At 41.5% G+C, this 16,193-nt stretch overlaps 1 protein-coding gene and 1 long non-coding RNA gene across 3 annotated transcripts in view; one reads left to right on the top strand and one right to left on the bottom strand.

Moving 5' to 3' along the window:
- Nucleotides 1-447, bottom strand: part of LOC125751145 (alpha-1,6-mannosylglycoprotein 6-beta-N-acetylglucosaminyltransferase A-like) — a 57,493-nt gene extending 57,046 nt beyond the window's left edge. Inside the window, exon 1 of the mRNA XM_049029842.1 lies at nt 428-447. The gene's annotated coding sequence lies outside the window, so the exon portion shown is untranslated. The remainder of the gene's footprint in view (nt 1-427) is intronic.
- Nucleotides 23-11,566, top strand: LOC125751430 (uncharacterized). 2 transcript variants are annotated; one of them, XR_007400615.1, is made up of 5 exons: nt 23-73; nt 4,262-4,339; nt 4,434-4,523; nt 10,657-10,738; nt 10,948-11,566. It is a non-coding gene; the product is annotated as an uncharacterized LOC125751430 (long non-coding RNA). The 2 variants fall into 2 exon arrangements; XR_007400619.1 differs by lacking the exon at nt 23-73 and adding an exon at nt 2,181-2,270.
- Nucleotides 11,567-16,193: the final 4,627 nt, after the last annotated feature.

The raw sequence follows: 16,193 nt of genomic DNA, 5'->3' as shown, positions 1-16,193 counted from the left end.
GAAAAGCGAGGAGCGCAGGGGAGGGGAGGGGAGGGTCGTTGTCAAGTTATCGAGCTGTAGTGCGGAACGCAAGGTAAAGCGGTTTCAAAACCAACGGTACTAACACATAAATATGAGTAACGCCGAACAATACTAATATACATTGAAACTGTTTACACTTATATCGAAACAAAAGATGAAGCACATCAAAAGGAGATCCATTCGGTGTCTAAATGCTTTCAGAGCTTAGTTCTCTTGCGCCTATATCCGTGGTTATTACTGCTGTTGTTCAGTACTTATACGTATTCCTTTTATAATACGAATGCTTTTCATGATATACTCGGTTATCAAGCTATTGATCTTATAAACAAAAGTTCGCTGGCAGGAAGCAAAACACTGACATAACTTCCGCAACACAAAACACTAATTGGCCTTGGCTGCCACCTACCGATAGACACTGGCAGCAACACCCTGACAATAGCCCTCAAGCGTCTTTCTGTGTCCTCATTCTGCGCTCCAAAATCTCACTATACATAAGAATTTTCACACCAAATAGTAATGTCCCCAAAACAGATCATTCACTACGGTTGATGTCATTTAAAAGCTGCTTCCTTTACAATCGTTTGGACCGTTTTATCTTTGCATTATTTATGTGATTTAAAATCAGATAAAGGCAGTATTTGAATATAAAAGCCTTGCTTTAGGTTTAAGTTTCATTTATAAAACTGTCAAATTGTTTAAGGAAGAGAATGTTTTTTATGAATAAATAAAAGATTTTTATTTAAATTCTCCAGTTTCAAATCCTGTACTGGATAAACAAATAATTGGAACAGCCCTATGCTCATGATTGACAACATTCCCAGTGTAAGCTCTTTGCAGACTATGATCTCCTGTGCCCTGTCAGGGTTCTTACTTTTGTAACACGTCCTCTTTTATCTCCAGCCTGTCTCTGTTTCCATTCCTTCTATAGTCAGCAGCCTTGGATTGTTTGGCATCTATTGTTAATTTTTTTCAGGACATTAATAATATAGTTGAAGATATTCCCTCTGTATATCTGTGTTCTTGCTTCTGTTTGAGTAGAAGACTGGCCTGGTATTCTTCTCTCATCTTCTTGCTCTCCACCCAATCTTTTCTCTATACTTCATCCACCACCCCTTTGATCCAAACCTCTCCGTCTACAAAAGGTTACATGCAGTAAAGGTCTATGATGCACCTTCTGTGATTTTATAAGTGAATTTTATTACTTAAATTTAAAAATGCATATGCTTTTAAAATAAAATGTTTTATTACAACTTGATTTTCAGCTGTTTTTTTTCTGTTATTACTAGGACAGATTTAAACACCAGATTAAAAAAAAAAAACGTGAATTTACCAGTACACATAAATAATCAAAAGTGCTAATTCACTGAAGGGTTGTCAAACATGCTTCTACTGCGTTTGATTAATTACATTTATTTTAATTAAATACTGTATAAGACTCCAGTCAGGAGTATTACTATATGGCACATAACTTGTAATCTAAAGATTTTGAAGTGATATATTGGTGATCCTCTGCTGGTAAATGTATGGATTAAATGATCCGTCCATCTTCCATCATTTACCCTAGACAAGGTCATGGGTCTATTCCATGTACAGTAGCACAATGCACGGTACACTGCCAGTAGGGTGTAAGTTCATTGCAGGACACAAACACACAAACTAGGGTCAATTTAGACACCAGACAACACAGCTTAATTTTGGACTGTAGGAGGAAACTTGCACAAAATACAACATTCAAGCACCAAACCCTGGTAAGTGAGGCAATCGTGCTGTCCTCGATGAATTAATGTGGCTTAAAGTTTGATTTATAAGTAGAGTTACCACTAGAGGGAGACAGTTATCTAAATATAAACCTGGCGCTGCGCGTTCTTCTTGTTATTGACTGATTTAATCAATCGACTCCATTTATTCTATAATATTAATGCTATAGTATTCAGAGACGGGCAGCATTTCAGTTAAACGTATTTAAAATATATGTATTTAATTACTTTTGAGCATTTTGTAATTTGTATTTTGCTGAATGAAAAAAGATTTGAGATTGTATTTTATGTATTTAAAATATTTAAAATACTTAATAAAATATGTCATTTTATTTATTTATTTTCTGTCATTTTAAGAACCTTCATCCACAGGCACACTGACATATCCTTACGTCCTTTTATACCCAGCTCGCTCGTTGTGAACTTCATTTCCCTAATGACCAGTAATCTAAGGAAAGAAGCTGCTTTGGTATCGTTGCACTTTGCCTTAAGGTAAAGTATGTATTAAAATATACTAGCAGATATCACTCACTAAATGTCATTATAGGACAGAAAAAAGAGCAATTGGCAAAGAGCAGTGCTGGGCTCCAGAACTTGTGAATTAACTTGCTAGCCTGCTAGTCACATTCTAGTGAATTTCAACAGGCATGCGCAGGCAATGGCATCAGGTGGTGTGTCATATACGGAAGACTTAATTAGCAATGAATTAAATTGCCCAAATAAGTATCAAAGTAAAATAACAAAATTGAAAAGAATGGCCATTATGTTATTTGAAAACATTTTTTATTTAAATTTACATTTACATACATGAATATATCCTTTCTCGATTGTTCTATTTTAGCTTGCATGCATCCACTTTGAAATAAATAAATCAAAAATAAAAACGAGCAGTCGTGAAAAAGAGTCCGCAGCATCGGCTATGGAGTTACTCTTTCAGCCACCTATATAATTTGCGAATGTTGATTTTAAAAGAATATGCAGAAGAGTTATTTCCAATCATAGCTCCCGAGGCAACGCTAAGAAACACAAATACAGTAAAATCCCGTTATAGTGGACTTGCTTATAACGGAATATCGTCTATAACGGACGAGGTCCGCTGGTTCCGGCCGCGCGCCTTTAAAAACATGCAGAAAAAGCATCGGATATAGCGAACTCGCATATAACGAAATTTCGCTTATAACGGACAAACAATTTGTTCCCCAGGGCCGCTTTTAGTGGTAGTTTTGTTCGGCTATAACGCACATGCAGGCTCCGCGTACAAGGCGCGTGGCGTGCCGGTGATATCCAGCGTAGTTTTGTTCGCTATAACGGACATGCAGGCTCCGCTACAAGGCGCGTGGCGTACAGGTGATATCCAGCGCAGATACGTAGTTGGAATTATAATACTCACGCATCTGGCCTGGTAAAGTTGGATTACTACATGTTCAATAAAATAATCTATATCACAAGTGTGTCTGCTGGAGTGTGGCATGAGTAAATGGTGTCCTGTGGGCGTACAACAAATCTGGATATAACTGACTTTGGATTGTTTTGCCAGGTCCCTTGAAGTCCGATATAACGGGATTTTACTGTAAGAAGACGGAACAGAAAGTTGAAACGCCTTGAAAAAATTTAAATAACTGCGATACGTAAAAGGAAAAATATGAAATAATTACGATACGTAAAATTCGCAGAATGCTTGTATACGTGAACCTTGTATTCATTTTCAGTAACTTGAAAGAGCGCCCCTGGAGTCGCACATTACGACGATCACAAAATATAATGTGGTTTCCCCCCACTGTCCAAAGACATGTTGAGGCTAATTGGAGTTACTAAATTGCCCATGTGAGTGAATGTCATGTCCCTGCCGCGTGCCCATAGCCTCCAGGATTGGCTCTGGACTCCAGGTGATTTGGACAATGGATGGGTGGAGTTTCGATTTACTAGCCAAATATCAAAATGATGGTGTTAGAAAATATAGGGCCTATTATTTAGCTATATTTGATGAGCAAATATTTGTAATTTGAAACAAGATACTTTTGGATGTATTTGTGCCCATCTCTGGTAGTATTTATGTTTACAAAAATTACGAATGCTCACAATATTAAGAGACATACACCTTTCAAGGAAAAAGGGGATAAAAACCAGCGGTATGCGCATGACATGAAAAGCCATTTCCCACTGTGACTTTTGAGACCCCGAGTTATGTCAGGACCTGCAGATACCTCTCCAGAATGGGAGACCAGCGCCAGTCAAATCATTAGGTGGCGCCAGTGGACTCGAGAACAGGCACTGGGTGATCTCCTTTGAACACTTGATTCTGTGTCCATACCAGCCGAGACTGGTACTTAGGTACCTCTACCAGAGACAGAGATGAACATCCAATGAGATTGACATTTGGAACATGAGGGGGCTACAGAATTCGGAGAAATCATATTACCAAGGCTGAAATTGGTAAATGACATCAACTGCATCATTAAGCCTGATTTTTTTTTTTCTTTTAGCGGGAAGCAACTGGAGCATCATGGGAATGTTGTCAGGTGGCTGCAACAGGTCTACCTTCCAGTGGAGTACAACCTTGTGTAAGCAAAGTTTCCAGAACTTTCACGATTTGGGGCCTGGGGGACCTTAAAGGGTGGACAGTCTGTTAATTCCCCTATAACTGTCCTGGCGCAGATTTTCCTCAATACCACCAGACGTGAAAACAGCCGTTTCTGAACAGCTTTGACATTTGGTGTCAAGGGTGCATGATTCCTTCAAGACAAGGTGCGTCCAGGAAAAAGTATACATCTAACATTCTGTTGCAGAGCTCAAACACCATGGTCTGCTCTCCAGACATTCACTAAAATTGTAAGATCCTCTAATCACATTGTTTAATCAATCTGTCTGGGAAAAAATGACAAATTTCTTGCCTGGGATGAAATTGATTCATTGCAGAGCACTGTCACAGTGCTAGGGGGTAGGGGCACAGATTTAATTTTCACTTCTATCCAGTGTTACTATTATAATGCCCATCAAAGTGGCTGAAAGAAACAACTTCGGAGCACATTTAAAAATAGTTACCATGTCAATCTGACTTACTTTGCGATGTTCATTTAGAAAAATGCAGATGCACAAAATGTGTCGGTAGAGACCAGTGTGTGCTGCCCAGTCAGTGACTCTGCCGTCAGACCTCCAGGTCTGCTGGAGATGTGTGTGTGCCGAGATTGCATGTCCTCCTAATGTTTCTGTGGCTCTTATTCAAGGTTCAAGATACTTCATTGTCATCAGCAGCTGTGTGCACATACATCGTGAGATGAGACAACATTTCTCCCTGGACTGCAGTGCAACATACAACATATGACAAGATACTATACAATGTGCAAAGGACAAACAAAACAACACAAAACAGTGCAACAATATACAATACAGGGCATTCTGTCCGCTAAATTGAAATATAACCAGCTTAATGAACAGCATGTTGGGCACCAATGGAAATTTTTGCAGCTTTTGTTGAGTATTATAGGTAAAGTGCAAGTACCATTGAGATTTCCTGTAGTACGTATCTGGATTACTTGAACTGGTCTCTCTGAATAGGTATTACAAGAGGGCCAGTTTACAACAGATTTCCATACTCAGATACACATACCAAACCTGGTAATGAGCTGATTAAGATGTGTTTGCACAGGGAAATCTGCAAACTGTGTTACAGACTGGCCCTCCAGAAACATAGAATGTGAAAGCAATATGATGGACTTTCTTCCATTATCCAATATGATGGACAATATGAATCCAATATGATGGACTGTCATCCATCATATTGCTCATCCGCATTCTAAGGCAGGTTTGCCAGGAGAGCACAAACATCATTACTTCACAATGTTCACATGCCTCAAATTGTCTAGACAAGCATGAAATTTGGAAGCTTGTTTTCATAACAAACATTAATATACCACCGACCCCCCCCCCCCCACAACTCTTTTACCCTATGTACCATAATTATAGTCATGGAAGCATTTATCGCCCTGAATACCAGATGTTTATATGCCTGAATGCTTCCTGTTGTTGAGTGCTGAACATGTGAGTCACTGAAATACATTCAGGAACTGCTCTCTGGAATCACTACTATTACCTTCAGTTAAACACCCGACTCGTTATAAGGGAAAAGCAGATGGAATTTTGTTTATTTCCCTGTGAAGGATAATAAGTGTTTTCAGTTGTTTATTCTAATAAGCCCTCATTTCTCAGGAAAATGGAAAAAGTCACATTTCTGAGAAAAATAAGCAAATCATGCACAACTGATTGTTGTCAGTCTGACTGATTTTCTTCTGATGCAGGTGAATACTTAAGAGCGAAGCAATTACTATTAGAAAGTAAGACATACCAGGTTAGAGTGTTTTGCTAAATGCTCAGTCTTGCTCTTGAGAATGCTATGATAGTTTTAGGACCTAGTATGCACGGGGGCTTGCTGATACTTTAGGCCCCAAGAAAGTATATCAAATTGGGCCCCCAACCTGCACCAACCCAATTATGTTTCTACATTTTTAGGGCCCCTGTAACTCAGAGGCCCCTTGGAATAGTCTTATGTTCTCCTCTTTTACAGCGCTCCTCTCAGTGTGCTATCAATCAGCTAAACTCACTCGAATGATTTCAATGCAGGAATACAGACCCACGTTTCTTCTGAACCTGAATTATGCCCAATTACATCTTATGATTCAATTGACAGTCTCTGCTTGAATAGAAGTTGGGGGCTGGGGGGGGGAGGCAACTTTACACATGGAAAACCCTCTGTTCGCCGGTCAGTCAGGCCTTATTAATGGATTGCCTACATACCAGGGGCTGATGATCTCTCACCATGGCAACCCTCAAGTTCAACTAAAGCCCAAACTGCTTTTCCTCAGTAACTCATGGCATTTTTTCATGATTTACTTCCAGTTTATTTTACCAGGAAGCTTTGTCAACATACAAATAAGAATAGTACCATAAGGAGTGGCGTGAAGACAAAAAATAAGTTTTTAATAAAGAATGCAGAATTTGTGCGTTGAAACCTACAGGTAGGGTGGATTTACATAATGCTGTCAGTCTTTTACTGGTTAGCCCACCTTCCTGCTGGTTATTCTGTTACTTCCTGTTGTTTCAAATCAGACAGTGATCATGGGTATTAAAATCTCATTTTCCCTATGATCAGTTTTTAGGAGTTTGTATTTAAGGGCATCTGCATCTGTATCGTATGTCTGGAAAGTTCTGCTCAATGCTGCAAGACGCCAGACCCAAAAAGTAGCAAGAAAACCACCCAGTCATCTGAGATATGGGTTTTTTGGATGAGTCACTGCAGTCCCAGGTAGGGACTAATATCAAAGACTCACGACTCTGCACAATTTTCTTGGTCCATAATTAAATTCAGTCACACAATAAGGCTCCAGATACGGTGCCATCAACCCTAGCAGTGAATCGGTAACAGCATTCATCCATCCATCCATCCATCCATCCATTCATGTTTTCATCCATCCACCCATCCATCCATTCATGTTTCCATCCATCTTGTCCTAAACCTGGTCACAGGTCAATAACATAACAGGGCTTTGAAATCCGAGCTTACATCTACTGCAAAGCACAGCCTACCTTCTATTGTGTTTCAGACAGGTTTTTAAGACCAGATAAATGCATCTGCAAAGATGGAAGCCCAGTAAACAGAAAGCGTAGATAATCCATCCGATTATGCTCACGGAAAAGACAATGGGTGCCGGTTTTTATCCGCTTATATCCTAAGTTAATGGGGGTTTGTTATGGGGGTTTTTACTCTTGTCGGCGTCCAATTGGAAGAGTCATGCTTTGAAACCCGGCTACATAAAGATTTATATGTGGGAGAGGCTAAACAGGGGCTCCTTAGGAGAGAGCTGAGAATAGGACTGTAAAAAATGAGAGAGGCTGCTGTTTACCCTCCCTTTTCTGCTCACATTTCTTAACTCTGAAGCTTAAGTTGATGCCAAGTCCATCAGAGGCACTGTTCTCAAGTCGGGAGGCTCTGGACGACTTACAGTATAGAGCTTCTGTCATGGCGAAGAGAGAAAAGCTTTCGATTTACCAGTCAACCTATGTTCCTACCCTCATCTATGGTCAACAGTGACCGTAAGGATGAGATCGCAGGCAAGTGGCAGAAATGAGTTTCCTCCATAGGGTGTCTGGGCTCGGCCTTAGAGATAGGGTGAGGAGCTCAGTCATTCGGGAAGGGCTCAAAGGATTGAAAGTACCTAGTTGAGGTGTTTTGGGCATCTATCTAGGATGCCTCCTGGACAGCTCCCTGGGGTGGTGTTTTGAGCATATCCAACTGGGAGTAGACCCCAGGGCAGACCCAGGACACGCTGAAGAGATTATATTTCTTGGCTGGCCTGGGAACACCTTGGTATTCCCCCGGAGGAGCTGGAGGAGGTGGCTGGCGAGAGAGAGGTCTGGGCATCCCTGCTTAGACTGCTGCCCCCGTGATCCGACCCCAGATAAGTGGCAGAGAATGGATGGATGGATGGATGGATGGATGGATGAAACTGAACTGTGGAAACAAAGTGGAGACTTTGGCTTGACGGCATCAGGATGAATCTGTATTGATTTATCAATCCATCCATACATCCATCTATGCATCCATACATCCATCCTTCCTGGTCAAGATCACATGGATCTCATGCAGGGGAACAAGGCAGGGATATACCTGGAAAAGGATGCCTGTACATTGCACGACACATACTCAACCATACAGACACCAGTTGGAGCAGATGAACAGAGCAGGTATGCTGACAAATTCAGATCAATGTTTTATTCAAACCCCATGAACATCCAAAGACCAAGAAATCAGCACTGGTAGAAGCTTTCAAACCTCACAAAGCCTACATTCACTCAAACCCAGCTGTAATATGAGCAGTTTTACAGGATGATACACGAATAGAGAACACAATTATTGTGAAAGCAATGTCTCTGGCCGTGAACATGCATGTCATGTTGGAATTAAAAGCTATAGTGTGGTATTAAGCAAAAGGAATGTAAACCAGTCTCAAAGGCAGCCAATGTTAATGAGTGATACTCCAGTGCTTCTCGCTTCAGTTGAGTAAGAAATGCAAACATAAAACTGAAGAAGGAAAGACAAATTAATTTTGATAGTAAAATGAATTGCCTAACCGGGTTAACTATGACTTTAGACTGTGGTTTTGTGGTGTCGGGTTATGTGTCCCTGCTTTACCTATGACAATAACTATGATTAATGTGCCAGCAACTGCAAACTTTTCAATGAATAACTTCAGATGGGCTGAAACAGGACGTAGCAATTGAAAGTTTTTTTGAGTATTTTGAGCTGCTGTACAGAGAGAACATTAAGTGCACGTCTTGGCCTCTTGAGAAGGAATTATGGAGCTTTTCCATTCTTTCGCCAGCAGGTGTCTGTTAAAGAATGTGTTCTTCTTGTGTGTGTGTGTGTGTGTGTGTGTGTGTGTGTGTGTGTGTTAGGGGAAGGTTTCTGATTTGTCGAGGTGTGTCTGTGGAGCCTAAGGAACTGAACATTCTGGAATGTGAACACCAAACGTACCCTATGAACCAAGCAGCGAGAAGAGCGAGGGTGGGGTAACTGGGTGGCACTGTGGGGCTGATGGCGTGAGTCGGGGGGGGAGGACTTGTGGAGCAGAGGGTGTGACTGTGAATTGGGTTTGAGCTCTCAATGGACAAAGGAGAATTGTTTCAAGATTCAGGTAAGTAGCCATATGAAAACAACTCATGGCTGAGCGAAAAAGGATAACAGTCATGAATACATGCATCTTAACAAGCCGCCGTGGAGACTGTAGTCCATACTGGATGCTGGTTAATTCTCCGTTCCTACTGCTGTTCTAGAACTTCAGATTCTGGTCACATTACAGAGGTCTAAGCTTCTTCACCGGAGAGAAAATCTGTCAGGGGTACAAATTGTCCTTTTCCAGCCACCAAGGACGACCAACAGAGGCACATAAAATGACATAGTGACAAAGAATACAGTGACAGCAGCACACTGCGCATGGAGGTGTCAAAATAGGTCGTTTAAAAACCCAGAAAAATTGCTCTCAGAAAACTTTTTAACAAAAGTTTTCGGTGTTCATTATCTCTTTTTTGTTCTTTTTTTGAAGACTAAGCCCTTTCCTCAAATCTTCATTATGACATTATGAATTAATGTTATCTCGTTGCGGTCTGCTAAATGGTTGTCACGATTGTGAGTTTTATAAGATGGCAGTTTCTTTTATCCCACACATTCTGGCCCAGCCAATTAATCCCTCAGAAAGCCTTGAAACACAGCATCGATGATGGTTTGGAAGGGGTGAAGAGCAAATGTGTGACACCTAATATTTCAGACTCTGCACACTTTACCAAGCAGGATAACACACTCAGTTCCACCCACAGTCCTGTAGGTGGCGGTAGTAGACATCACTGTAGAGCAATAAGAGAGAGTGAAAAAACAGCCAGTGGGCAGTGCCTGAGTACATAAAAGCCACGTCTGGGTGTGGCTTTTATTTCTGTTGTTTCTGCTATAGAACAAACATTGTATGAATTTCTACACCACTAGGTAAGATCTGCACATGCCACCTTAAACCTCATGGCTCAAACCGTACACCTCAGAGCCTTGTCGTATCGGCTCTGTAAACTGTTTTTCCTGCCTCTGCTTCTTACAAGCACTGAACAATTTTGCACAGATGGGTGACCAGGAGACAAATTGAAGCATACTGAAGTGCACAGATGATTTTTTTTCGATCATCTTGGCCCAGTGTGAAGTGTGGAGTGGATGAATAAAAGAGATTATTTCACTTATCATTCTTCCTCTTATCATTATAACTTTATAAACTGAGTGTCCCACATCCATTGTGCCATAAACATCTCTGGGGAATCAGACATCATTCGTCATATTTACCTGCAGCAGTGGTGCCGGAGGTCAGAGCAGGATGGAGGCAGATGAAAAACTCTTCCCAAGGGTTCCCAGACTCACATGTCCTTACCAGGTACGCCGCTCCATTCTGTTTGGAGCAACAGACGCCATAAAGGTACATGTACTCTCATGGAGGTTTGGGGGAACCAGCTTTTTCAGAAATCAGCATAATTAGCTCCTCCAAACCCTCCTTCACAGTGGTATCTATGTAGCAGTATTCATTTACAATTTATTTATTTAGTAGATGCTTGAATCTGAACAATATGCTTTGTTTTTCTTTAGAAAGCCAAATCAGAGGGTCGGCAGATCAAATGGGGTTTCAGAGCATTGTGCAGCGGCTCTGCAGTGAAGTCACTCTAGTGACCCTGGGATTTGAACCGACACTCTCCTGATCACAGGCATAGTATCCTAACCTTCTGAACCACGCACCAAACTTAACAGAAGCTCTGATACTAGCCACAGCTTGTAGCCCCAAAGTGACTCTATTTCTTTTCTGTCTCAGTCTCATATTCCAGTTTTTCATTTTTCTACGCGTCCTTTTTGTGACACGTCACCCCTGTCCCTGGCAAACCCCCCTTTTCCCTCTTCTCCAGGTCCCAGTGTCGTGTTCACCCTCCAGATCCAAGATGTTCCCCAAGTCCCATTAACACCCTGGAACAGCCTGATATGTAATACAGGGAGAGAAAGCTTTGCCATTCACAGCTGTACTCTGTTCCCCGGAGCTCGTGCTGATTAATTATCATTTATTTGGATAGAAAAATCACATTACTTAGATTTTGCAGGTGTAAATAATTTGCTGCCCGGGCCTCTTTCCAGAGAGAAGCGCATCTTTTGAATGTGAAAAGGCAAAGAGGCATTAATTAGTCTGCTGAGAATCGGGACACGATGCAACTTCATAAATCCGATGGCACAGGTTTGGGGGGGGGGGGGGGGGGGGGGGATGGCCCACGGCTAAGGCTTAGCAGTAGTGAGCTTTCCTTCCATAGTAATGACATCATTAGAGACCCAAGCCTGCCTCATGCCACTGGAAGCTTTGGAAAGTGGGTCCCAGTTCATGCTTAGCCGTAACGGAACACGGCGCTGACCCACCGATCAACCCGCCACCCCACAGCCAATCAGACCCCCGCAACATCTTACTGCCATGACCTGACTCAAACGGAACCTCAGATATATGGCCCTTAAATCAAACAGCTATCCAGGTATAGTATGAATGACACTGCATTGTGTCAAATGACACTGGAAGATGTGAAATCAGCCCAATCATGTGGCATAAGTAGCAATATATAGACTGGTAGACGTCTGCAGCATGTAATAGGGAAATTTTGTAAGGGGGGAAAATATATAAGTTGCATGGCTCCCATAAACTAGCATATAAATTACTGTAGCAAAATTTTGTATGTAGAAAAAAACTTAATATACTATTTTAATCCTGCAGATTGGAATGACATCTTTAATATAAGTTCAGAAGAGGGAGGGAATCAACCAATATGATTACATGCTGCACACAGGTAAAACAATTGACCAGTCATACAGCCAGACGTATCTAAGTATGCAGGTGGGAGAAAATGAATTCTTGTCTGTTATGTGGAGACCAGTGAGAAACCTGACGCCTGCAGGTAAAGCAGCATCCCAGTCATGTCGTGACCATGACTTGTAAAATTGCTGTCCACTTGAGGACATTTTTTGTTATTTTAAGCACCTGAGTCTACTGTCATGGATTATCATGCTCAACTGGTGATAATAATCTTAACATACTATGTGGAAGAAAGTGTGTCTGCGGTAAAATCCTTACTGCTTTTTGCCTGAATTCTGGGAATTGGGCCAAGTGTAAGATTTAAATGGCCTATTAAAATATAGATGAATGTGTATTTATACAAAGTGACCTGCGTATTTATGTGTGTTTTTGCATCATTTTGTCTGCAGGGACAGACTCCTGAACATTTCACACTGAAACTCTGAATTTTCTGAGCTGTTCCATGCTGTGTTTCATTAACAGGCCCCCAGGGATACGGAGGTTTGCTTTCACAAGCTTTCAGTCTCGTACCTTTGATTTGCATTTTCGCATCACTATGGTTGAGATGAATTAATTTTGTAAACCAGAGCTGGCTGACCCATCGATCAGTCAATTACGCCGCATCTGTAATTGGATGGTGAGATGATTAATGGATAATGCTCATCACTTCATCATTAGCAGTCTTCCGGTCGATTGTGAATCACAATTAGCAAAACATACTGTCTGATTGGGGACCCTTCCCTCGCTGGTCAGCAAAAAATACCAAGGGAACACCCCTGCCGGACAATGGGACCCCAGTAAATATAACTAGCTCCTGATGGCCACCCCAATTAAAAATTTCTGCAGCCACCACTGGTAGATGCACATGTCACTCTGGGAATGATCTGCAAGTGCTGCAGGCTTCAGTTCCTCAGAAACTCAGCATAGACTCCATCTCTTCAGATCTTTCCCTGTCTTTCTCAGTGGTTAAAAACCTGGGGTTATAAGGTACCCCTGAGCTAAATTCTTCACCTGAAATGCTTGAGTAAAATAACCAGCTGTAAAAATAGATGAAAACCTCAAGATGCTTAAATCATACTGCATACCCTACAAAGTGTAAACACATGACCACATCCGAAGTTTCGGTCTCTCTGCATTATGCTTTTTTCTGTTCTGCTGTCAAACTATAACAATTCACGAATAGCTTGAAGCTTCTTGACAATAAAAAAATGCATTTTAATATTTCAACCAAATTGGACATGGGAAGAGACATCAGCAACAGAGGAGGACAAATCTGAGTCTGCAAGCAATAGGATGTTAGTTACAAAGATACTACAGTATGGTACTACTACAGTATTACTACAGTCAAGAAGAGTGCTGTGTGAACTGGTGGGAGGCAGAGTGTACTGTGCTGAAGATATTGGGTCTTGAAGATATTGGGTACTTTTGCTACAGAATCCTCTGTTAATTAAGTTCAGATCACTTTGTGTTTGGGGCCATTAGGGTGAGTTCATGATCACCAGGGGATGTGAGGTGTGACCACTGTGAGCCGAAGTCACTTTAATATATAGTTTGGTCATTCTTTTATTAAATGTGCATCTTCAGCTCAGATTTCGTATTCACCTTTTAGAGACCTCACCTAAAGCTCTTTCCTGTTTGCTTTTCATTTGTTTTCTGGGAAGATGTAGGAAAGCAGTCTGAAACTGTTGTGTGGCACAGATCCTGGTACAGATCATGAATATTTCAAGGAGCCGTCACCACTATTGATGGTTTGTAGATCAAAGCCCCTCGCTGTCTCACAAAAAGCAACAAGCTGTTCTGCAGTGAAGCAACATCAAGCCAAACTGAAAAAATGACAGAGAACATAAACGGAAAACTGGGGCTTAAACATTATTTATTATCATATTTATTTGTCCTGTTAAAGAGCCACTTCTCGGAATATCAGGAGTATTGGCTAAATGGAGACGTGGACACCTAACGAGGGGACAAAAAAAGCACATCTCTAAATTAAGATGTGTGAGTGTCTGTGACATTTCAGTGTGCCACTAATGTATGGGAGGCGGCAAGAGATATATTGTCAAAAAGTATTGGAACACCCCACCAAATCATTGCATTCAGGTGTTCCAATCACTTCCGTAGCCACAGGTGTATAAAATCAAGCACCTAGGAGCTCAGTGAATTCAAGTGCGGTATCGTGGAACTTGCCTGCACAGATCCCTAACTCCAACCTGAAAGAACACCTTCGGGATGAATTAGAGTGAAGACTGTGAGCCAGGTCTTCTCATCCAACATCAGTACCTGACTCTACAAATGCTCTCCTGGAAGAATGGTCAATGTTCAGTGGGGTTAAGGTCAAGGCTCTGTGGAGGCCAGTCAAGTTTGCCCAATCATCTCTTTATGGACCTTGCTTTGTGAATTGCACACAGTCAAGCTGGAACAGAAAAAGGTCCTTCCCAGACTGTTCCCACAAAGTTAGAAGCACAGAATTGTCCAAAATGTCTTGGTATGCTGAAGCATTCAGAGTTCCCTTCACTTTAACATAGGGTCCTAGCCCGACCCCTGAGAAACAACCCCATACAATTTTCCCTCCTCTACCAAACTTCACAGTTGGCACAATGCAGTCAGGCAGGTACCATTCTCCTGGCACCTGCCAAACCCAGACTTGTCCATCAGACTGAGAAGCATGATTCATCTCAACATTTCCACTGCTCCAGAACCCAGTGGCAGTGTGCTTTACACCACTCCATCCAACGCTTGGCATTGCGCTTGGTGATGTGAGGCTTGCATGCAGCTGTTTGGCCATGGAAGCCCATTCCATGATGCTCCTGGCTCACAGTTTTTGTACTGGGGTTAATGAAAGAGGAAGTTTGGAACTCTGCAGTTTTTGAGTCAACAGAGTGCTATGACTTTTTTTTTATAAACTATGCACCTCAGCAATCAGCGATCCCACTGTGGTACTTTACAATGTGATGACATTACAGGTTTGCTACTTCATGGCTGAGTCTCTGTTATCCCTAAACACTTCCATTTTGCAGTACTATTTGTAAATCTGACTAGGTGCCTGGTTTTATACAACTGTGACAATGGGTCTAAATTAAACGCCTGAATTCAATGATGAAGAGGTGTGTCCCAATACTTGCGTCCATATAATGAATCTTTATAATGGGGAATCTGGCTGCATGCTGGGGATGGTTATTGTAGTGTGGTTACTGTGTTTGGCCCAAAGGAAATTTATGAAAGGTACTTTACATACTTAAAAAATGCTGTATGTTGTCACGTTCTCATTACTGGGTTCCCACACAAAAACAGAACCCCAAAGGTTTAAAAATTTGTACCTTTGCGTGTCGCTAGGGCTGTACCCTTGTAATTGTATTTTTTAAAGAACATCCCAAAGGTACAAACAGCGTTAATGTACCATCCGTGGTACAGAAATGTTAAATGGTAGCTAAGGGTACAACTGGCAGACCCTTGCCCCAGTGACAAGCAAAGGTACAGGTTTTTATCCCTTTTTCTCAGAGTGCTAGGTAAACTGAATAAATAGAAGTTATTGATTGTCCCCTTTGGTTCAGAAACAGTATAGGTATTAAGATGAAAGTCTTAGAAAAACAGCGACTACACTTAAATTATGCCTTTTGAAAGTATGTGGTACGCATTATAACTGCAATAGCCTCATGTAGCGTAATTTGTAGTTGAATTGGATTCATCCTGCACAAACAGTAAATGGAGCGGTAAATCACTAGGCTTTAATTTCCATTATATCCATTCGCTTAGAGCAATTAACACAGCTCCACGGTTTGAATTTCTGCATAAGACTATCCGAAGTCTTTATGAAATGCGCAAAAGTAGCAGTAACTATAAGGTATGCTTCAAGTTCTCCTTCTCAGCCAAGCTCCTTTTTAAGAAGCTGTAATGGTCCGGCTGGCGGAGTCAGGGGCTAGACGCACGCTTTTCCGCTCGAGACTATTTCAGCACCTTGGACAGTTCAGGAGAAACGACTTGCAAAACGTACCTTGCTTGCAGCATCTCAAATACAACG

Source organism: Brienomyrus brachyistius, chromosome 1, assembly GCF_023856365.1.
Source record: "Brienomyrus brachyistius isolate T26 chromosome 1, BBRACH_0.4, whole genome shotgun sequence".
NCBI lineage: Eukaryota > Metazoa > Chordata > Actinopteri > Osteoglossiformes > Mormyridae > Brienomyrus > Brienomyrus brachyistius.
Note: the sequence above shows the minus strand (reverse complement) of the source record. Positions and strands in the feature narration are given on the sequence as shown.